This window comes from Dasypus novemcinctus, chromosome 12 (genome assembly GCF_030445035.2).
Source record: "Dasypus novemcinctus isolate mDasNov1 chromosome 12, mDasNov1.1.hap2, whole genome shotgun sequence".
Taxonomy (NCBI): Eukaryota; Metazoa; Chordata; class Mammalia; order Cingulata; family Dasypodidae; genus Dasypus; species Dasypus novemcinctus.
Window position 1 is genome coordinate 87,484,623 of NC_080684.1, and position 24,233 is coordinate 87,508,855.

The 24,233-nt window shown below is 38.4% G+C and overlaps 1 long non-coding RNA gene across 1 annotated transcript; it reads right to left on the reverse strand.

Annotated features, from left to right (window-relative positions):
* Nucleotides 1-5,500: 5,500 nt before the first annotated feature.
* LOC131280643 (uncharacterized) lies at nucleotides 5,501-24,233 on the reverse strand. The gene is made up of 3 exons (XR_009188328.2): nucleotides 24,072-24,233; nucleotides 7,428-7,467; nucleotides 5,501-5,846 (listed from the first exon to the last, which is right to left on the reverse strand). It is a non-coding gene; the product is annotated as an uncharacterized lncRNA (long non-coding RNA).

A 24,233-nucleotide genomic window follows, 5' to 3' on the forward strand; every position in this document is an offset into this window, starting at 1 on the left:
GTATGAAGTGCTTAATGACTGTTCCTGTGTTCATTATTATTATCTTTCCAGTGAGAAAAAAACATAAACTTGAGTAATACATATTTATTGGGGGACTCTTCGACTAAAGAATCTTGGGCATATATTTTTGCAGTTTGGTTTGGGGTGCTTTTTAATAAGCTACTTTGACTTTAGCCTGTTGAGAGAAAAAAGATGTCAGAGGATGAGGAAGAAAAGAGGAGGAGAAAAGCAAAAAGGGTGGATTTGAATATAAAACCTTTTATCTCTCTAGAGATTTGTGGCTTCTTGCAGTCAACTTAGCATGATTGAGGAAAGCCCCATGGTATTTTTCCATTCTAAAGCAATATTCAATGTGTATAAGGTAAGTCCCTTAATGAAAACTGAGATATCATAGAAGTAGAAGAGGCTTTGGATTTTGCAATGGGCTGAACAAGTAAATCTTGGTATCAGCTTTCATCATAGCAAGGCAATGAGAAAAGCCACAAAGCAGATTTACTACATTTGAGGGCTGAGTTTTAACATACATTCTTCATGATGTGATATAACTTTGGAAGGTGAAGGAAAAATTATTTAACCTTCACAACTTTTAAAAGAAACTATCATATTATCTATTTGCGTGCAGGTAGAGTTCCTGGCTCCAGGCAACAGAAACTGACTTTGGCAACATAAGAAGGGAATTTTTTTTTTAAGGATATGGGGGCTTTAGAATAATCAAGAATCATGAGGACTCTGGGAGGGGGGCTAAACTGTAAGAAGCACACCATTGCTGAAGATGCATGGTTGACAACTATCTCCACATCATTGTGACCTTCCCTCAAGATCAGAGTCCTAAGTGAGAATGTCTGATTGGCCAAGGCTAAGTCAGGTGACTTATCCTTTCCTATGTTGAGAATATGCTGATGCAATGTCCTCTTCAGCTCTGGGACTAGGAGTGGGGACCATCTCCTCCCAAAACTACACAGAATAGGGATTGTCCAGAAAAACAGTCAAGATGCTATGAGGGAGTAGTAATGGACAACCAAAGAAGGTATCTCTACACTGTTCTTCTCAAAACCTTCCAAAATAGTTAGGATGACACTCTGTTATTTCTTACCACAGTTATACTCACACCTTTAAAGAACTCTTATTTTTACTCTAAAAAGGTATTCTTAGAGTTCTGACTTTTCTAGTTTCAATTTGGTAAGCTATGAATCTTTATCAATCTCCAAGATTCCTAGAGTCCTTGTGAGAAAAAACAGAGATGATCATGGTCATTAACAGAGATTTTACCATCCCAGGCTCACCTCTTTGCTTTGAAAAGGATGGGCTAAAATTATTTTTTGTCTATCAGATTGACCAACATGAAAATGGAATATTGTATCCAGAGATGATGAGGGTATAGCAAACCACTTACTTTCATATGCTGCTGGTAGGAGATTAAATTGGTGCAACCCATCTGGAGGCCAGTCTGGCATTAAGTATCAAAGGCTTTAAAAATGTCTACATCCTCTAACGTAGTAATTCCATATCTGGAAATTGATCTTAAAGGAAAAATTAGTGTAAATATAAAGTTGTTATGAACATGTTTTAATACAATGGTATATATAATTGTGAAAATTTAGAAACAATAAAAATATTCAACAAACATGGGTTGTTTGATTAAACTATGGTATGACTATATAAAGTAATACTTTGCAGTCATTAAAAGATGTTATGGACTTGTTGGCATTTAAAGTTATTTGTGATACATTGATTAAAAAAACAGCTTTCCAAAAAAGTATATGAGTAACAGAGACATTTTGATTTTTAAAATGCAAATGCAGTTTGCTTTTCTTTTTGGTGAATTCATATATATATAAATTTTGAGGAAATGTCTGGGGAGTTGTACATCAAAATGTTAATAATGAGCACTGCTGCACCACGTGGACAATAGTTTACTCTGTAGTTCACACTCTCCCCTGGTACATTCAGTGGCTTATGGCAGGATATATAATGTCCGGTATCCAACCCTGCAATATCATTTAAGACAACTCCAAAGTCCCAAAAATGCCCCCTCATCACATCTCTTCTTCCCGCTCATGTTTTATTAAAATAAATAAATAAATGCAATATATAATACTGGATGGGATCTAAGAATGGAGGAGAAAAGGCTCGAAAGGACATTATTATTACTGGGACATAAGAAAAATTAAATATAGAACGTAAGGTTTACACCAATGTTAAATTTCTTGAACTTGATAACTGCATTAAAGGTGATTACATAAGTGAATATCCTTGTTCATAGATGTGTATGGAAATATGTTCAAGGAGTGTGATGTGTGCATTCTGTACTCAAATGTTCAGAAGAGTAGATAGACAGACAGCCAGGCAGGCAGGCAGGCAGGCAGATATACAGATGACAGATAGATGATAGATGTAGAAAGAATGATATTGCAAAGGGGGCAAAATGTTAAAGTCGGTGAATCTGGGTATCTGGGGTGGGGGATTGGTGTATGGGGTTTGTATTTTTTTTGCAGCTATCCTCTAAGTTTGAAAGTATTTCAAAATAAAATACATAAAAAAGTTTTTTAAAAAAGATAAAATTAGATAACCTGTGTAAAGTTCCTAATAGTATGCCTAGATTATGGTAATTTTGAATAAAGTTTGAATATTATTATCATAAAAAAAAGTTAATAAAGATAATCTCACATGATGGGATTATGGGTGATTTTTATGTTTCTATTTGTATTTGCTTTTTGCTTTTTTGTTTTTATGTATTACATATATAATTAAAACTAATGAAAGTTATTTATATATTTTTTTCATAAATGAGCATGCAGAGAGAAGACCAATATCACAGATTCCATTTCAGAAAATGTACTTGATGTAAATTGTGTTTTTCAAGGAAAAATGCCTTTTTGCACAAGTTGAAAACATCCCTATATGTTCATGACATAGAGAAGAATATTCTTCCTTATGCCTTTGTTCACATCATGAGGCTAAGGCTTTTTTCCAAAAATTATCTAATTATGGTTTGCATAAGCCACTTGCATAAGCCATAGTGTAGGAGGAGAAACTGAGCTTCCTTTCCCATGAGTAGGAGATTAGAAAGTTTCTGCATTTTGCCAAATAAACAAAAAGCCCACTAAGACACCCAGAATGCTTCAGTCTAAATGCCAGTAAGTGTCTCCATTCAGCCTAGATGTAAGATCAAAAGATGCAGCAATGAGCAAAATGGCCCAGACCTTTATATCTAGAAGTCTAAGACTGGCTCACAGTGCATACTTCAGGGAGCCCTAAGAATGCAAAAGACACACTTATCTAGAGCGACTCAGGATGAATTTTATAGACTCTTTATTTAAATTAAGCCTTAATAGTGATTTCTGTGATCAAGGAGGCTCATAAAAGATGCAGGAAAGCAAGCACCAATGTGTTTCCCTCTGCTGTGTTGAAATTAAGTCTCAAAGGAGGAAAACAATTTGACTTACTTTTTTCCCTCTACTGCAGCATCTAGCTTTCCATTTTCTAAATAATTATTTTCTAATTCAGATGCCCAGTAAGAAACTTCAGGTCAATATGATGAAAGGCACTTTGTAAAATGAAAAACTAGCATTATGTCAAAATAAAGTTTGAGCCTTTCTGATGAATGAACCATTTTTTATATAGGAATCCGTGGCTATGACCTGACCCAGGGTTGGGGTTTTTTTGGTTTTTGTTTTGTGGGGGTTTTTTTTCTTTCTTTTTCTTTTTTTCTTTTTTTCTTTCTCTCTCTTTCTTCCTGCCAGTTGTCTTTGTGTCTCAGTATTGAAGGCGACCCACCGGTCTCTGCTGCTGGTCGCCTCCCTTTTGGGCAACACACAACAGTAACTGCTACACAAAGTGTGTTCTGTAAAGCTGCTATTGTGCAAGGCTGGTGTTCGCTTGGAGTGTTGGTACAGTACATGTCATCTTGTTTGGGTCCCTGGCTCCCTTTTCTGTCTTGGCTTTGAAAAACCTTGTTCTGCTGTTACAAGAGAGAACAAAATGCAGAGCAAAATGGAGAATAAAGAGTGCAGAGAAAGTCTGTTTACCCAAAGCGCATGGATCAGCTGCCAAAATAGGCTGACCAACTTTGTGGTTTAACTTTCCATAAAGTAGAAACCACAGGACAAAGCTCATGAGGGACAATGGAAGAAATAAATGTTGGTAGCACTCCTCCCTCTCCCCCTCCCCCCCCCATTTTGGTACATGTACAAAAGATGACCATTCAATTTTAAAAGGACAAGCATGGAAGGTAGAATCACCTCTTTTTCTACATATTAATGACTAGAGGACAATGCCAAAGACAGATGGAAAAATGACTTCACTCGATTTAATCAAAGCAAAGGATGCGGGTTTATAGAATTAAATCCTCCCTGTGGTATACCAGGGTCATGGGCAGGTTTATGTGTAGGTCTGGGTGCTTACAATTAAAGGACCTTGCTAATTAATAAAGTAAGTTGTTATCTTTATCACCATTTGTCTGAATTGAAGAATTAAGTTCTTGAACATGACTTCAGTATTACCAGTCTCAGACCAAAATTTATTTCATTTTAATCCAAGCTGCTTCCATGGTTCTAATTCTTTGCTGTTGGAAAAGGCCTAGTTATCACCTTATTTGTTATCCTATACTGTGATAACAGGAACACTTAGTTGGAAATTCTCTGCAAATCCTACTTTATTTAGAGCTTAAGGCTTTTTGTTTCCCATGTACTTCTTAATTTACCATCCTCGTTTGAAATACGAGCATTAGAGCATTTTTGAAGAGTGTTGAAGTGAGTACCTTCTTTCTCAATGGTTAGAGTTCCATCATAAAGGCTTTTTCCAATTTATTCTTTTAGCTCTACATACTGTTCCACAGGACCATGTATGTAGCAGATGCTAAACAAGGCTTGTCCTAGCCACTGGGATTTGCTAGGAGATACACAAACACTTGTGTTCATTTTAATAAAATGAGGGATCCTGGAATAATCAAGAAATACACTGGTATGTGTTTCATATTATCTCTTTATTATTATTTTTTTCATGTGTTGGTGGGAGTAGATAATAGTTTCACTCTCCATGTGGGAAATGAAACACAGACCAATGCTCTATCTTGTGCCTGATTAAAATCAGGGGTAGGGAAACTACAGGACAAGCAAGCTACCTAAGATCTTTGTGCATCTGGAGAAATATCATTTACCAGGTTAATTTTCACTCAGGAAGGAATTAGTATATCATAGCTTTTCAATATACAAGTTTATATGGACTTCAAAGCTGTGCACTGGGAATAGTAGGTGCAGCCTCCTGTATTCTCATTTATCCTGAAAGGCAGTTTTACTTTGCTGTGAGTCAGGGAGCTGAAATACCTAACTATTTGCTATCTAAATGTTTACTTTTCTTCAAAATTTAGTTTTTGAAGTAGAATTAAAGTAAAAGCATTTACAAAGATGGGGGTTAAATTGTATCCTCCTTTCAAAGCTTTTTAAAAGATAAACCTTGCTTAGAATTAGTTTCCTTTGAATACGGCAACAGTTATTTTCATTCTGAATTTGGCACCAAAAGTAGAGATTCTTAAACCATGCTTCCACAGAAAACTGTATGACATAGGTTTTTTTTTAAATTTAATTTTATTTTTTTAAAGATTTATTTATTTATTTCTCTCCCCTCCCCCCCCATCCCAGTTGTCTGTTCTCTGTGTCTATTTGCTGTGTCTTCTTCTTTGCCCACTTCTGTTGTTGTCAGCGGCATGGGAATCTGTGTTTCTTTTTGTTGCGTCATCTTGCTGTGGCAGCTTTCCATGTGTGCAGCGCCATTCCTGGGCAGGCTGTACTTTCTTTCGTGCTGGGCGGCTCTCCCCACAGGGCACACTCCTTGCTCGTGGGTCTCCCCTACGCAGGGAACATCCCTGCGTTACACGGCACTCCTTGCACACATCAGCACTGCACACAGGCCAGCTGCATATGGGTCAAGGAGGCCCGGGGTTTGAACCGCGGACCTCCCATGTGGCAGACTGATGCCCTAACCACTGGGCCAAGTCCGCCGCCGTGTATGACATAGGTTGACTCAAGAGCTTCCCTTATTAAAAGTCATAATTAAGGATGCCAGATTTATCTAATAAAAATGTAGGACAAGCAGTAGAACGTGCCTTTCAGATAAACAACTAATCATCCTTTAGTTCAAAAGATATATTTCATGCTATATACCTACTGAAAATTTCTGAGAACCACTTTAGAAGTGAAATTTTCATTTTGTGTTTACTTTGTGTTGTCTAAGTTTCTTAAGTGAAGAAGTGCTTTTTAAGGTTGAGATGGATAAATTTGGCTCTGTATTTTGTCTGCCCTAGGTATATTTTTAAAATATTGCTCATGACCTTTATAAAGTGACTGTCTCTATAAATTAATTTATTTTTGCATCTATATTTAAATTTTCAAGTTAACCTAAATCTAGAATTTATATGAAAAAATCATGGGGAGAGAATTATTAAACCAAGTCTTTCAGGAAATTACATGCTCTTAAAATGTAAGGTTATGGCATAATTTAGTAAATACATGTCACTAATATTTTGGGTTAGTCTCTTCATTTACTCAATTGAGATTATTTGGCACCTGGTCCACATCAGGGACTGGAGATAAAACTATGAATAAAGTAATGCCTTATTCAAGAATCTTCAGTCAAATAGGCAAAAGCTAACAGGGTTAAGAACAAGAAAATTGCTATTATACCTCAGAAATGTCACCAACATAATTGTTGCTACTGCTGAGACTACATTTTCCAGAAAACTGAAGCGATTAGATAAACATGTTTAAAGTTAACTTTTATTAAGTGCTCACTCTTTATCAGCTATTCATGTGCTAATTTGTCAGGTTAATTTAATTTAATTTAGCTCCGTAATATAAATGAAATCTCTTGATTGTATGATGTAGGTAATGCTGTATTGCAATTTGTGCAGGTGAAGAAACTGAGGAACAACAAGGCAAAATTCCTTGCCCAAGAACACACCTCTACTGACAGGTGGCCCAGCTGATGCCTTCTATGAATCAAAGAAACTAGGACATAGGATTGAGTCAAAGCGACTTGATTTTTTTCCTAAGAGTAGATTCCCTAAGGCATCATCATCAATAGCAGAGCACCTGTCTCTCAGGTAAAAATAATGGAAGAGTCAGAATATTATTCAAGTAATACCTCTTTGACATCTGAACTTTTCTTCCCTGGACTGTTCCATATATTTTTTCCATCATCACTGCCTTGCTTGTGAAAATCATCATCAATGACAGCCCAGAAAATTAATCTGTATAAACAGATTTCCTCAGTATCAGCTAGAATATTTGAAGGGAGAGTGTCTTTCAAAGTGATCGAAACTGGCAGGCATCCAGATAGCTTCACACATGGAACAATGAAACATGGAACAATGAAAGAGTACCAATTCTGTACAAACTCTTCCAGAGAAGAAAAAAAGATGGAATACTTACCAACACTTTAGAAAGCCAGAATAACCTTGATTTCAAAGCCCTACAAGAACATTTCAAGAAAGAAAAATTACAGACCAATCTCTCTCATAAAAAGACAAACAAATTATTTAAAAAAGACTAGTTTGAACCACATAAATTTCTATTTGTCAGTCAAATATGGTCAAATATTAGCCATTTTGTACGGTTCAACATAATGTTTGCAATTTGGATACAGTGATCCATCTCTAGTGGACAGGTAGAGTTTTGGAAACATCAATCAATACAACTCACAAACACAAAAGAGATAATTATATAGTCTTCTTGATAAATGCAGAAAAAGCATTTGACAAGATTCAGCATATATTTATGACAATTCTTAGAAAACTAGGAATAGGCTTATTATTCAATAAAGAATATTGTGGTAAACAGAATTTTATGATTCCTAAGATTCCCACTTCTTGGTGTGCATGCCCTGTACAATTCATTCCCTCTCCTTGAGGGTGGGAAGAGCCTGTAGATATGATGGAATGCCACTTTCCTGACAGCACTGATTTTGAGTCAATCAAAAAACAGGTTATTCAGTGGGTCCAACCTAATCAGGTGGGCCCTTAAAAGGGACAGTGCCCTCCTTGAAGTTAGAGAGAGTTAATGTGAAGGATATTCTCCACTGCTACCTTTGAGGATGGAGGTGGACACAAGGCCAGGACTTGAGAATGGCCTGTAGGAGCTAAGAGAAATCCCTGACCGAGAGCCAGGAAGAAAATGGGCACCTCAATCATACATAGGGAAAATAATTCTGCCAACAACCTGAATGAGCTTAGAGGAGGACCCAAAGCTCCAGATAAGAACCTAGCTCTAGCCAACACTCCATTTAGCCTTGTGAGATACTGAGCAGAGAATTCAGTTCACCCTTACCTAAACTTCTGACCTACCAAGCTGTGAAATAATTTGTGTTGTTTTAAGTTGCTAAATTTGTGGCAATTAGTTGTTTAACAATAGAAAACTAGCACAAACATTTATTTTAAAAATCTATAGAGGAGTAGATGTAGCTCAATGGTTGAACACCTGCCTCCCATGTATGAGGTCTTGGGTTCAATCTCTCATACCTCCTTAAAAAAAAAACCTGGTGGCGGACTTGGCCCAGTGGTTAGGGCATCCGTCTACCACATGGGAAGTCTGCGGCTCAAACCCCAGGCCTCCTTGACCCGTGTGGAGCTGGCCCACATGCAGTGCTGATGCGCGCAAGGAGTGCCGTGCCACACAGGGGTGTCCCCCACGTAGGGGAGCCCCACACGCAAGGAGTACGCCCCGTAAGGAGAGCCACCCAGCGCGGAAGAAAGTGCAGCCTGCCCAGGAATGATGCCGGACACACGGAGAGCTGACACAACAAGATGACGCAACAAAAAGAAACACAGATTCCCATGCTGCTGACAAAGAACCAAGAAGCAGACAAAGAAGAACACGCAGCAAATAGACACAGAGAACAGACAACCAGAGTGGGGGAGGGGAGAGAAATAAATAAATAAATAAATCTTTAAAAAAAAAAACAAAACATCATACTCAATGACAAATTTTGAAAAATTTGCCCTGAAATCAGGAATACCCAATTTTACCACTTTTATTCAATATTATACCGACAGTCCTAGCCAGTGCAACAGAACAATGAAAAGAAATGAGGCATAATGATTGAAAAGGAAGGAATAAAAGTGTCATAATTCACACATGACATAATTGTGCACCTAGAATATCCCAGAAAAAGTTACCAAAAACCTTTTAGAATAGAATGTAGTGAAGTTTCTAGATATAAGGACAATATGGGACAATAATTGTATTCTTATGTAATAACTGTTTTGTTGCAAGTTAGCAACAAAAGATGAAAAATAAAATTTTTAAAATTAGCATTTACAGTAGCATCAAAAATCAAATACATAAGGAAAAATATAATTAAAATGTGTAGGGCTTTTATACTGAAAGCTACGAAAATATTACTGAGAAAAAATAAAGGAGATCTAAACAAACGGAAGGATGTACCATGCTCATGAATCAATATTGTAAAGATATCAAATCCTCACAAATTAATCTATATATCTAATGCACACTTAAAGAAAATCTAGCAGGTGTTTTTCCTGGTTGAAATCAACAAGTTGTTCTAAAATTCATATGGAAATGCAAAGGTCCAAAAAAAGCCAAGACAAGGTGCTGTGGCACTTGAGGTAGGTGGAGAGAAAATAGTCTTTCAAAAAATGGTGCTATGTCAATTGGATATCATTGTGGAAAAATGTATCTAAATCCCACCAAATATTATGAAAAAACTCATGTTTAGATAGATTGCAAACCTAATTGTAAAGGCTAAAATAATAATTCATTCATTTAACATAAGAACATCTTCCTGACTCTGGTGCAGGCAAAGAATTTTTAACCAGGACTCAAAAGACTCAGGTATAGAAGAAAAAAAATTATTAAAATGAACTGTTTTATAATTTAAAATATGTGGTTTTCAAAAGACATAAATAAGAGAATTAAAAGTCAACTATAGAATAAGAGACAATATCTGCAATGCATATATTCAATAAAGGACTCATATCCTAAAATCAATTAGAAAAAGACAGACAACCAATAGAAAAATGAACAAAGATCTTGAACAGCTATTTCACACAAAAAAAGGATAGTCAGATGGCCAAAAAGCATTTAAAAAGGTGTACAAAGTTCTTTGTCCTCAGAGAAATTAAAATGAAAACCAACACATACACACTAGACTGACAAATATGAAAAAGACAGAAACAGCCAAGTATTGGCAAGGATCTGGATCAACTGGAACTCTTAACACACAAAGGGAAGGAGAGTACACTGGTGCAGTCTTTTTGGGAAACTGGGATTTTCTATAAAGTCTGAATATATGCATATCATCCGTCCCATCCATTGTATTTCTAGGTGTGTGTCCAACAGAAATTCAGACATACGCTCACCAAAAAATAAGTACCTTCTGGAGTATTTCATAGCACTACTATTCATAACAGGAAAGAACTGGAAACTGCGAAAATCTCCATCAACAGTGGAAGGGATAAATAAATTGTGGTATATTCACACAATGGAATAGTACACAGCAGTGACAATCTATAAGTACAACAAAGAGTGTGGATGAATCTCAGAAAAAGAATGTTGGTAAAAGAAGTCAGACACATGAGTTCATGCAATATAATTCTATTTATATAAAATGTGTCAAGATAGAGGATGTCTTTGTGGGGGAAAGTGATGAGAATGGAGCGTGAAGTTGGAGGAGGGGTTTCTGGGGTGTGGGTTAAGTTCTGTTTCTTAATCTGGGTGCTGGTTATTCAGCCTGGTTCTGTTTGTAAAAATTCATCAAGCTGTGCGTTTATGTGCACTTTTCTGTAGGAATATTATACTTCAGTAAAAAGTAAATATCAAAACCAGCCAAAGAAAAAAAATCCCAAAGTCTTGCATACAGTCCAGGCATCCATCAACATCACAATTGTTCTGGGAAGATGGTTTACAGCAGAAGGAGACACCTCATTAACAGTGCCTAGTGATAAGAGCCATCCTTTTAAATGTTATAGAAAATTATTTGCAGAGACGCAAAACACATGAAAAAGGTCTCAACCTAATCAATAGTCATAGAAATACAAGTTAAAAGAGGAAACATTATTTCAATCTACCCAACTGGAAAGTTCTTTTTATTGTTGGTGCTGGTGGTCCTGTTTTTCAAGGTGATAGTCAGTGTTGGTGAGGGGCCCACGAAAGGTGGACTCACACACATAGGTTAGGGTATAAATGGATTTAACCCCATATGGAAAGCTTTTTGGTGATATTAGTAGGAGTCTACAATTTTTTCTTTGATCAAGTAATTCTTCTGGGAATTTACACAAGGAAATAATATGAAATACAGGAAACCCTTATGACTGCCACATTGCAGGACTCCAGGATGTGCTAACAGCTGACTTTTGATGAGAAAGCATCTCTGATGTGTCTTGATTTGGACATTTCCAAAACCTCAGAATGGTAAAATTTTGCCCCAAATAAATTCCCTTTATAAAAGCCAACCTATTTCTGGTATATTGCATTGGTAGGCCATTGGCAAACTAAAATAGTCAATAGTTAAGTAAATCCTGATACTCTTATCTATTCAATAAAATATTAGGCAGCCATTAAAAATTTTGCAGGACTTCAAAATAACATGGAAGTATCTTAATGATACAATGTTGAATGAGAGAAAATACATAAAAATAATAATAGCAAGTGTAGCAGTTTGATATTGTTTATGAATTCCAAATTGATACTGGATTATGCTTGTGAACTGGTCTTTTCCTCGGGACATATTAGATTATATTGGATTCAGAGGTTCCTCTTTTACTTGATTAAATAATGATTAAGGTTTTGATTGGGCCAATCTGTAGGATGTTTAGTCCCCACCTCCTCGGTCGGCAGAGACTCCCAGAAAAAACTGTACTGGAGAAAGGAGGTGGGAGATTTAACGCTAGAGCCCTGGGAAGAAAATACACAGGAGAACACAGAGGAATAGAGACAGCTCCATAGAAATGGTAGAGGCCCTGGGAAGAGAGAGAACCTGATAGTCTACAGCTGACCTTATGGAGAGGGCAGAGTAGCTGAGCCCTGAGGAACCCAGGAAGCCTGAACCCTCGCAGACCTTGCCGCCATCTTGCTCCAACACGTGGCAATAGACTCTGGTGAGAGAAGTAACTTATACTTTATGGCCTGGTGACTGTAAGCTTCTACCCCAAATAAATACTTTTTTTAAAAGTCAACAGATTCTGGTATTTTGATATCAGACCCCATTTGGCTAATACAGCTATAGGATGGTAGGTGCTTTATTCTTTCCTCTTTCAACTCATTTCTAATCTTCCAAATTTTCTATAAGAGGATAAGTTATTTTTATGAAAGTAAAAGGAGGAAATTTTTTTTCCAGAAAACAATAACAATTTGTCCACACAGCACAAAGAGAGAAAGTTGTTTGACTAAGAATTTTTGCTTGACTAAAAATAATACTCTCCATTTTTAAATGAATTGAATTTAAGATAAAATATATTTGCCATTGTCCACTGCCTTTTGGCTGTACTTTAAATTTCGCTTTTTGAATAGGACTCACCATACCACCCCACTCTGCATTATACTATGAAAAATGCCTAGTCTTGTATTCTATCATTGAACTTTTGCTGCCAAGCTGAAAAACACCATCTCTCCCTTCCTTCATTGTCCTTAATCAGTATAAAGACCTATGCATTCTACTCCAGAAATTAACATGGAACCAGAAAGTTAGCCGGAAATATATTTGAAATGAGTATCTCTTGGTTCTTATTGCATCAGTCTGAATTCAGGTCCTTTGAGATCTTGCTCGGACATTGACCTCTGAAATTATTTTCTTACCAGTAGTTTCTTCTTCCTCCAGTGGTATCAGCAAACCACAGGGCTAAGTAGGAAATAAATTTAAGTGGGTGGGTTCAGGAGTAGGTGGCAAGCTTGTTCAATTGGACCAAGGCCTCAAGTCGTGGGGAATGTCACATTTTGTAGCTATTCAATGGGCAAGGTAAGGCCTGGCGACAAATGTTGATTTGGACCTTCAGCTGTATCTTTCACAGGAGCCATCAGGGCACTATAATAGCAAAGGCTATTCAAATCACTTAGAACTAAGCAGAAATGGTGAACAGATTTTGTGAACAAAGAGTATGGGTCTGTGTTGCAGAAAAAGAGTTAGTGCACATTAGAGCTGCAGTTTCTTGTCTGGTGGCCTCTTCCCCTTCCAAAGAATGAGAATGCTTTAATTTTTCATTACTTTAGAAGAGATATATCATATATAGAGATATATCATAATTTATCATTAATATTACTTATTAACAATATTGTTTTAACAATAATTAACCAATTAAACAGGGTGATATTTATATTATTATAAATAATTATAATTGGTATTATAACTGGTATAATAATTATAATTAGACTAGTGTTTACTGGTCAGGTCAAATCTGCAAAATCATAGTTTCCCGATGTGTGTCTATGTTTTGATGGCCCAGTCACACAGTTTCTTTTCTTTTTTTTTTTTTTAACAAATCAGTTTTATTGATACATATGAATAAAGCATAGAATTCATCCAAAGTGTACAATCATTGGTATTTGCTATACTCACATCGTTGTAAGTTCATCAGTTCAATCATTCTTAGAGCATTTTCATTATTTCAATAATAATAACAAACAAAATACAGACAAACAAGGAAATTCCTCACCTCTCAATCTCTGTATGCTTTCCCCACTGTACATCGCTGTTGTTTCTAGCTTTTAGTATAATCACAATGTTCTTTTGACATTTAAAATATATAACTGTTCAAGCCAGATGAAGAGCATGCCACTGTATGGTTCTATTTGTATAAGAATGAAATCAGGCCTAGCCAATCTCCGGTGTTATAAGCCAGTGTGGGGATCATGCCTGTTTGGGGAAAAGCACATGGAGGGGGTGCGGCGCCGTGCTGGAGGGCTGTAACATTCTTTCTCCTTGTGAGGGCTGATTACATGGTGGGTTCTGACTGTAAAAATTCACCAAGCTGTGTGCTTTTATGTTCATTTCTCTGTATAAACATTATAACCCAATAAAAAGTAAAAGAAAAAGACAATTTGTTCAAGTCTTTGTTCAATAAATGATTTACATAAAAGACATTGTACATATTAAATGGTGTGGAAATTTAGAAATTGTGATGTTATAAAATTTCAGGTTACTTCCACTATAAAAGTTTTCTGATTCATCACTGTATCAGTTTCACTAAGAAATGTTTGCTTGATTATGTATTTTATTTTTTAAAATTTCCACTTGTATATATTCCAAAAAGAATATGAAGATACAAGGAAAAAACCCTTTTTATTCTGGTGGTGGGATGTCAATCATAAGAGCAGCTACTGGTATATCCCACAAGTTTTGTACAGGTTGTTTCTAATATTCCCAATAGCTGCTGAAAGTTTTGTTCTTCCCTTTTGTGAAAGGGATAACTGAGACTCAGAGGCATTAAATAATTTCCCAAGGCCACACAGATTGTAACTTAAATTTGTTTTATTTCCAAATCCGTTCTTTTTGTACCCCGTTGTCCAATTGCCCGTTTTCAGGGCAATGCGCATTCACCAAAAGAGGCTTAGAAACAGTTTATCTGCCAAACACTGCGCTGAAGCCTGGGGACTGGAGATGCATTTGCCTCCACTTCCATTTGCTAGTCATTACTTCCTTAGCCTGAGGACTTCCTCTTCCTAAGTCAATGTCCCTCCTGCTTAAGTAGACCTTGGTCCTCCATGACAATGTGAAACTGTGCTGGTGTTTTAATTTCAGGTTTTGACTTTTAAAAATCGAAATCCATTGATGGAAATATGGTCCTCTTTAAAAAAACATCATTGATGGTCTAGACACCCTAAAGCTGATGCTTTATCCAGCAAATAAAATGAGACAGGAGTTGGGGGATGTGTGTGGATAATAGGTTTATTTTTAACTTTTCATTTTGAAATACTTTCAAACTGACAGGACAGTTACAAAAATAATAGCAACACCATACAGAGAACAAAGGCAGACCCTTACCACCACTCTCCCCATCCCCACGCCCAGATAATCAGATTCACCATTCTTAACATTTTGCCACATTTTCTATACCATTCTACCTATCCATCCATTAGTCTGTCTGTATAGCTATCTATTTATCAATCCATTTTATGAACACTTGAGTGTAAGTTGTATACATCATGCTGCTTGACCGATTAATAACCATGTGTATTTCCTAAGAACCAGGATATTCATTTATGTAGCCACTTAAATATAGTTATCATATTCAAGAAATTGAAAATTGATATAAAGCTTTCAGTCTATATTCCAACTTTTCATGTGTCCCAATAATGTTCTTTTAAGCCTTTGCTCCTCCTTTATTAGATCCCAACCAGGATTATGTATATTGCATTCAATTGTCATTGCATCTTTAACTGCATTTGCTTTCTTTCCTTTTTTAATTGTAGGAACAGAGAGGATAAACTTTCCCGTCTCAACCACTCCCAAACATATCATTCAGTGGGATTAAGTACATTCACAAGTTTTGCAGTACCCTTATCACCTTCTGGTACTAAATCTTTCCCATCTCCCTTTTCCCAGAAACCCTACACCCACCATGCATTAACTCTTCGTTGTTCCTGTTCCATACCCCTGATAACCTGCACTCGACTTTCTGTCTCTATGAATTTGCATATTCTCTGATATTTTCTTTGTAGTTACCATGGAGCTAAATTTTAATATCCTAAATATTTAACGATATCATTTGGTTTGATTCCTATATAGCTTCAATAGGATATACAAACCAAGTTTTTATACCCCCCTGTCCCCCCAATTTTATGTAGTTATTGTAACAAATTACATGTTTATACATATTGAGTCAAAAATCACTAATTTACTATAACGTTTTATGCATTTGTCTTTTATTTTATTTTATTTTTTAAGATTTTTTTTTATTTCTCTCTCCTTCCCCCCTACCCCCCGGTTGTCTGCTCTCTGTGTCCATTTGCTGTGTGTTCTTCTGTGTCCGCTTGCATTCTTGGTGACACCAGGAATCTGTGTCTCTCTTTGTTATGTCATCTCACTGCGTCAACTCTTCATGTGTGCGGTACCACTCCTGGGCAGGCTGTGCTCTTTTTGTGCCAGGTGGCTCAATGCAGGGCACACTTCTTGTGAGTGGGGCTCCCCTATGTGGGGGACACCCCTGCATGGCATAGCACTCCTTGCACATGGCAGCACTGCAGGTGGGCCAGCGCACCACACAGGCCAGGAGGCCCTGGGTTTGAGCCCTGGACCTCCATATGGGAGGTGGATGCTCTATCAGTTGAGCCATATTTGTTTCCCTGCATTTGCCTTTTAGATGTTGTTGGAAGTAAAAAATGGAGTTACAAACTGGAAATACAATAGTTCTGGCATTTGTATTTACTGAATTTATTTCCCTTACTGGAGATCTTCATTTCTTCATAAGGCTTCAATCTATTGTTAGTGTCCTTTCCTTTCAACCTGCAGAACTCTCTTTAGCATCTCTTGTGGGGCCTTTCTAGTGATGACAAACTCCCCTGGTTTTTGTTTATCTGGTAATGTCTTAACATTGCCCTCATTGTTTTTGAAAGACAGTTTTGCTGGATATAGAATTCTTGGTTGGTTTTTTTTTTTTTTTCTTCTAGGCCTTTAAACATGTCATTCCACTGCCTTCTTACCTCTATGGCTTCTATTGAGAAATTGGTCTCTAATCTTATTGAATCTCCCTTGTACATGTTTCTCTCTTGTAGCTTTCAGAAGTCTCCCTTTGGCATTTAACAGTTCAATTATAACATGGCAAGTATGGGTCTATTTGAGTTTATCCTGTTTGGAGTTCACTGAGTATCTTAGATGTACATATTCATATCTTTCATTACATACATTACATACATCTCCTTCTGGGACCCTCACAATGCATATACTAGTATGCTTAATGGTTTCCCACATGTTCCTTAGGCTCTGTTCACTTTTCTTCATTCTTTTTTTTTTTCCCTCAGACTAGATTATTTCAATTGTCTTATTTTAAGTTCTCTGATTGTTTCTTCTGTCAGCTCCAATCTGTTGTTTAAGCCCTCTCTGGAAGTTTTAATTTAGATTACCGTGGTCTTCAGTTTTACTTGTTTCCCCATCTCTCCATTGATATTCTCTTTGTGTTCAACTATTGTTTCCTAATTCTTTATAGTTTTTTGTTCATGTTTTCCTTTAGCTCTTTGAGTATATTTGGGACCATTTTTTAAAAAGTCTTTGTCTGGTAAGTCCCAGGTCTGGTCCTCCTCATTGATGGTTTCTAGTACTTTAATCTTCTCCTGTGCCTGGGCCATCACTTCCTGTATCTCTTTTGTTTTGTAATCTTTTGTGGAAACCTGGACATTTGGTTATTTTAATGTGTTATTGCTGGAATTTGGATGCTGAGGTATCTGTTCCTTAAGCTGGAATCTGTTATAACAGAGCTTTCCTTGAATGCCAGGAGCTATCTACAACAACAAAAAAGACACCTTTGCAGATTGACTTGTGAGAGTGGTCTCCTTTAGAGCATATAAATACAATGAGTTTAAAGAATAGCTACAGGCTAAAGTTTTGCAAGCATATGTCTTTTCTTGAGCATCTGTGTATGGCCCTAGGAATTGCCATGCTTACATGGATACAAATTGCCCTCTCCCTGAGGAAATGGTCTTCTCACAGTCCCAGGCATTCAGTGTACTACTGCTAACAATCCCTTGTCCCAGCAATATTGTCTTTTTTTCCCCCTAAGATAGATTTATTTATCTATCTATCTATCTATCTATCTATCTATCTATCTATCTATCTATCTCCCCTTCCCTCCCCTGTTGTCTGCTCTCTATGTCCATTCACCGTGCACTTCTCTGTGTCCACTTGCACCCTCAGCGGCACCAGGAAACTGTGTCTCTTTTTTGTTGCATCATCTTGCTGCATCAGCTCTCTGTGTGTGGGGTGCCACTCCTGGGCAGGCTGTGCTTTTTTCACGTGGGGCGGCTATCCTTGCAGGGCACACTCTTTGCGCGTGGGGCAGCCCCTCATGGGGGCGCCCCTGTGTTGCACAGCACTACTTGCATGCAGCAGCTCTGTGCATGGGCCAGCTCACCACATGGGTCAGGAGATCCTGGATATCAAACCCTGGGCCCTCCCATATGGTAGGTGGATGCTCTATCAGTTGAGCCATGTCTGCTTCCCAGCAATGTCTTGACTGCTCTTCTACAATGCTTTGTAGGAGAGCTCATTGAGTGGTCTTACATAAGCCAGGCAAATTTTGACATTGCAAGCTTGTGCTAAGTATCCTGGTTCAGTCCCTCTGGCCTCTACCAGAGAAACTGGACCAGACATAAATGCCCCCAATAAATGCATGAGGGTTACGCTGCTTCCTCTGGAACTAGGACCAAGGATCTGCAAAGGAATCATGGGCCAGCTCCACACTCAGCTAGTGAGAGTGTGCAGGAGAGACCTGCCAGGGCACGAGGAGATCATAACATTTTTAAGTAGGATTTTTCTTGATTCAGAGCTCTCCATTTTACTTCAATCACTTAACTATTATCTGGAACTTTGGGAAAGATGTTCCTGCTGGTTGTTCAAAGCTTTAGTGTGGTAACATAGCTCTGAAGTGTCTCACTCTGCCATCTTGATTCTGGATAGTAAGATTTTATCTGCTAAATTATGAGAAAAAAATTATCTCCAGTCAAGGTACAAAACAGTAAGCTTAGATTCCATTTTGACTCCTATCAGGAATCCTTCATGAATCTTTTAAGTCTTCCTGGAGGAGGAAAAAGAGGATGTTTTATTGATATTCTTTCAAGAAAATGAAGACATAAAGCTACTTATATTGGGTTTTTAAGGAAAAATAGAAATAAAGACCCAAATTAAGCTAATACAATTGCTTTATCAGCAAGCGTCTCTCTTCTCATCTCTTCTTTCACCTTAACTCTTCTCCATTACAGCCACACCAGTTCTACCTGAGCCCAAAGGTGCATATTTATAGAGGAAATTCCTAGTCTGATGCTAGGAATAAGCCTGGAATTAATTTTGTCCTTCATGAAAAATTCACTGAGTGCCTGCCATAAATTGAACATGTATTATGTATTGAATACTGAGAACAGAATGGTTAATTGGACATTTCTTCCTGCCCTCAAGAAGCTTCCAGTCTAGTAGCTAATGGGTTTGAGATCCATTGCCACCAAAAGCATCTCGGAACTGAGTTGAATCTGTAGATGACTCCCAGAACCACTCATTATACTTGGATCAGGCCAACTGAAACTCAGCCACCTCAGCCCTCCTCTGCTGTTCCTTTATTTCTCAAACCATCTGCTTCCTGCAACATAAGACTGTTTATTACTCCATTCAACTACCCCCCTCTATTGCTTGTGTTCAAACTTTCTTTTCTGCTGTCCCATGTGTCCTTATGCTTTGTTCATGGTGCCTTCTAAGTATAACCTAGAAGGATGCATGTACACACCTGTCATTTCCCCAACTAGATCACTGGCTCTTTGAGGGCAAGGACAATGTTCTAGTTTGTGCATTCTTAGAACACCCTGTATTACAAACTAGAGTAGCTGATCCAGAAGTGTTTCTCTGCAATAAGGTCAACTGAGACGAACCATCAAAATACTGTTCTATGGAGTGTTGATCTTATGGTATTCAACTTGTAATTGGATGTCAAGAGTTTGCCAGGGTTGACTAATAATTAGGACTAAGCTTTCTTTATTAAATTTAGTTCAGTAAGAAAAAGTACCCAGAGGGCATTAAATAAAAATGTATTTTTTGTTTTTTCCTAGAATCAGTCTTGATGCTAAAGTTTTCTAAGATTTTACAACAAAGTAGAGTGGATTAGTTCCTATAACCACAGGGAAATGGGTAAAATTCTTATGAGCAAAACTGGCCAATTCTACTTCATCCTCCCTCCTTCTTTAACACAAAGGTGTCCAGTTACCTTACAGGCCACTGGAAAAGGCTTATGAGGAATTAATCTATGGGACAGGTTAATCCTTAATTTTCCTCAAATACAATTTTTCTCCTAGCACAGCAAAGAATAGCAGTAGTGGGACTTGAGATCACTATTTGCAAGAATAGGGGTGGATCCCTGCATCAGTGATGAATCCCCAAGGCAACTGCAAATACAAATTCTCCATATTTGGTTATAAGATCCCTTGTTAGGTAGACATTAGAGAGCTAAGCACCCAAGTCCTCACTGAATAGAAGCCCACACCCTCTCCAAGACAGTTAGACTCCTACAAAGCTATTCTTAATATCCCAGAGGACTCCTCATTCCCATGGGAGAATAAAATCCTGGGTCTCAGCTAAACTGTGACCTTGAATGAGGCAGGATCTAGATATGTCAACATAGCCTACTGGCTAAAAGTCCGATTGCCTCACTTTGTTCTAGACACACTATCTGTGTTTGAATTCCTCCTCCACCACTCACCACACAACTACATTGTGTGGTAATTTGCTTAACCTCCCTCGACTTCAGTTTCCTCAGCTGCAAAGTTGAGGTAGGTAGTCACTGAGCTCTTTTGAAGACTAACTTAGAATGTTTGTGAAGCTTTTAGCATAACATCTGGCACACTTGAGTGCTTGGTCATTTATTATTTGTCTCACTCTACTGGTCTCAGACTCAGTGTGTAATGGATGTTGTCACCTTCCAAGGTGGGGCAGATGACCTACCCTTGTCTTTGTCCTCAAGAAGGTCCCTGAGCCTTGTGAAATGTCTCCACTACTTAACCCTGAATCCCAACCTAGAAGAGGGATTTCACGACTCCAAATATTTAAACATTGTAAAGGCTGGTTTGGTGGATGTGTCCTTTTAAAACCAGGGGACAGCCTTTACACCGGAATGTTCCAAAATATGTTCTGCTTTACATTGGTTCTGTGAGGTGCTTATCAGGAAAAGCCTGGTGTGGTCAAATCCACTTTTAAAGTGCTGTCTGCCATCTCCCTCTCTTGGATATTCTCCTTTACATTGGTATATTCAAAGCTCTGAAAAAAATCGTGCAGTAAAGAAACCCTTTTGACCTCACCTCACATAGTATTTCTACCTGTTATTTTACCGCAGACACTTTTGTCTGTTAATATCGTTGAATTTGTGTTTTTAGGAAAGCATATTGGAGATTGAGGGAGATGTCAAGAACAACAATAAATGATGCTACTGGAAACAACCAAAGTCCCATTTTGCCACATTCACCGAAAACACTTTAAAAATTGCTCTTTTGTTAATATTGGCTGGAGTTACAGCCTCCTTTCGCAAAATGATCTGGCCTGGCCAAATAAACGAGGTCTTGCTGACTCTGGCATGATTACAAGGCTCTTCATGTCTACGTGATGCTCTTTGTGTGGGTGTGTGTGTGAAAACTTTATGCACTTATTAAGCACAGAGAGCTTTAGTTTGATTTTTCAGAAGTGAAATGTCTTCCTTAGAAAATCTATCATTTATCTCCATTCTGCACAATTATATATCCCCACTCACTCTCTCTTTGTGGAGTAATCTACTATAGAATCTGTTCCCACAGGTTTAAAGAAGAAAAAAAGCCTCCAATCTCCAAGCCCCCCTTCTCCTTCCCTTCCAGTGTCCCAGAGCAGCTGGTGGGGTTTATTGCTCTTCCCCGCATTAGCTCTGTTATATACATGGAGCAAGATTGATTATCATCTTTCTCAAATGTGAAGATCCTGTGTGTGCCTTTGTCCCCTGTGCCCCGAGAGGGAACTGGCATTGGCAGCACTTGGTGCAGTGGTAGCACCTTTCAGGCAGTCAGAAGTGACAGCAACAGCATGGAGCAAGGCGTGAGGGGGGCCATGCCACCACCCGCAGGGACTGTCAGCTTCTACCTGGAGCTCAGTGCCCACCAGGGTGGGCTGCTGCTTCGCCACACAATGCCCTGGAAAGGGTGCTCTGGTCAAATCCTCCTGTCAGGCTGGCTTGGCAATGCTGACCAGGGCAAGGCTGTAGCTACAGCCGAGATGGGCTTTCATTCAAAGCCTCCTTCAATGACAATTCTGAGGCTACAGAGATGTTGAGCTGCATGAGCTGGGTGTGTGTATGTGTGTGCATGTGTTTTTGTGTGTGTGCATGTTTGTGCACATGTACATGCACATGTTCTCTTAAGGAGGGGAAAGCCAGTCAAAAGCTGCTCTGCGTTTCTTAGTTTTCCTCTTGGGAGACCACCCCAGTGACTCTGAAGACAGGTTGCACAAACCTGGCACTTTACAAGATTCTCACCAGGCTCTCCTATTGTGCCACCAGTCTGGCCAAAATGTAAACCCAGAGACCCCACAGTACTGAATCACCATTCGAGACCCAGCCAAGGTTTGGAACATAAAGCCAGCTGAACGAACCAGCATGGAGCCAACCCAGGGAAAGTAATTGCTCTTCCTAACGGCACGGCTGCGTCTCTGCTTAGCATCTGAACAAGTTAATTTGGAAACATGAACTTCTCGAAAGAAATGGTGAACATCTCAGCATCCCATGGGTTCATGGGGAGAGATGCCCTTTCACCAGGAAGAAACAGAAATTATATTTGAAATCCATTTCTATTGAAGGGGGAAAAAAATCTCTTTCTTCCTTGGCAGCTATGTTTTTTGCCCTGCTATGCCATTTGAACAAAACTTGTCCAACTTTAGAGGTCCCTTTCTGCTCACATCACTGTGTGACAACCAGGGGTAGAATTTTGCTAATTGAACAAGGAGCAGTTTAATTAAATACTGATTCACAAAGAAGTCTGCCCTTTGCCAATCCTGGGCTTCAAGGAACTGATCTCAGCAGCATCTAAATCAAACAAATCGGCTAAATTGATCCTGCTCCATAGAAAGGGTGCTTCATCTAGGTCCAATAAATGGCAGATTGAAGTGTGATCTGAAATGAGGGGAAGGAATCAGGCATCCCACTATTTCTGGGATAGGAGTCAAGCTTCAAGGAGCACAAACACCTCCGTTTCATGGTGGTTATTTTTATCCCCTAGAAACTGAGGCTCTTGAATTGTGTGCTCCAGGTCTGCCCTTTCTTCTGAACTGAGGGATAGAAAGGAAGAGAAAGAGAAACGTGATCTGGATGTTGTGACTTTTGTTCTGTCTTCAGCCTTTCAAGTCTATGTTTGCCCCACCCCCCATCACCAATTGATTAACAATAGCAAAGAGTTACTTCTATGTTCTGGGCACTGGGCTAGTGCGGTACAAAATTATTTTTCATGCCACAGAACTGGAAAGTCAGCTACAAAGTAGAATAGCTTTGCCTGAATATGAATCCTGGCTCCCAGCTATTAACTGTGTGATAAAGGACAAGTCTCTTAAGCTCCCTGAACTTCAATTTATCATCTGTAAAACTGGGATAGTGAAACTTCATATGGTTGTGCATAGAATTAAATGCAATAATCCTCAGAAAAGCACTTCATACAGCTGTTACTATCATTCCCATTTTACAGATGAAGAAAGAAGCTCAGAGAGGTAGCCTTGTTCCTGGCTTCACTGTTGATAAGTTATAGAGTTTTAGGGGATCTAAGTCATATTTTACCAGATACCAAAGTCTGTGAACTTTCTACCTATCATGTTGCAATTATTAAAAGCAATAATTATATTCCCAGCCCTGTGCTGAAATATGTAAAGAAACACAAAAGAAATTTAACCCATCATTTCTCCTCTCAAAAAGGAGTCAAATCAATAGACACTAAAGTTTTGAGCTCATCGTTACAAAATAAGAGTCCCCAAAGAGAGCAATCCTAACAAATGGCAACAATCCTATTCCTATCTTGATACAACCCCAATAAACCAATCTCAAAACCTTGGAGTCACCTTCTATCCCCTTTTTCCCTCCCCCCACCTCACTCTCACAAGTCTGCTGATTATATTTTCAAATATATTTTTTTCAATCTTCTCTACACTCTGTCCCCCAAGAGTTGCAGATGACAGTACATTAATTAACCATCCCATGCCAGGGTACACTCCTTTCAGGTGGCTCCAGTTCTCCCTAAGAATCTCTAATCACAGCAATTAAGACCCTGTCATCAGCAGAGCCTTGCTGCCCAGCTGATCTGATGACACCGTACCCTCTCTTCTTCTCATGCTTTTCCCTTGCTAAGCAACCCAAGCTTCATTCCTCAAGGACTCACACATTTCTGCCTCCAAGTCACCTTTTACATCTTCTCTGTTAAGCCATGAGATTTCCTCCATTCTCTGTCCTCATCCATTGGTTATCTTCCATGTGGCCAGTTCAATTCATTAATGCATGATGCAAGTGAGGTCATTGCCATGTTTCTGGTCCACTTGGCTTT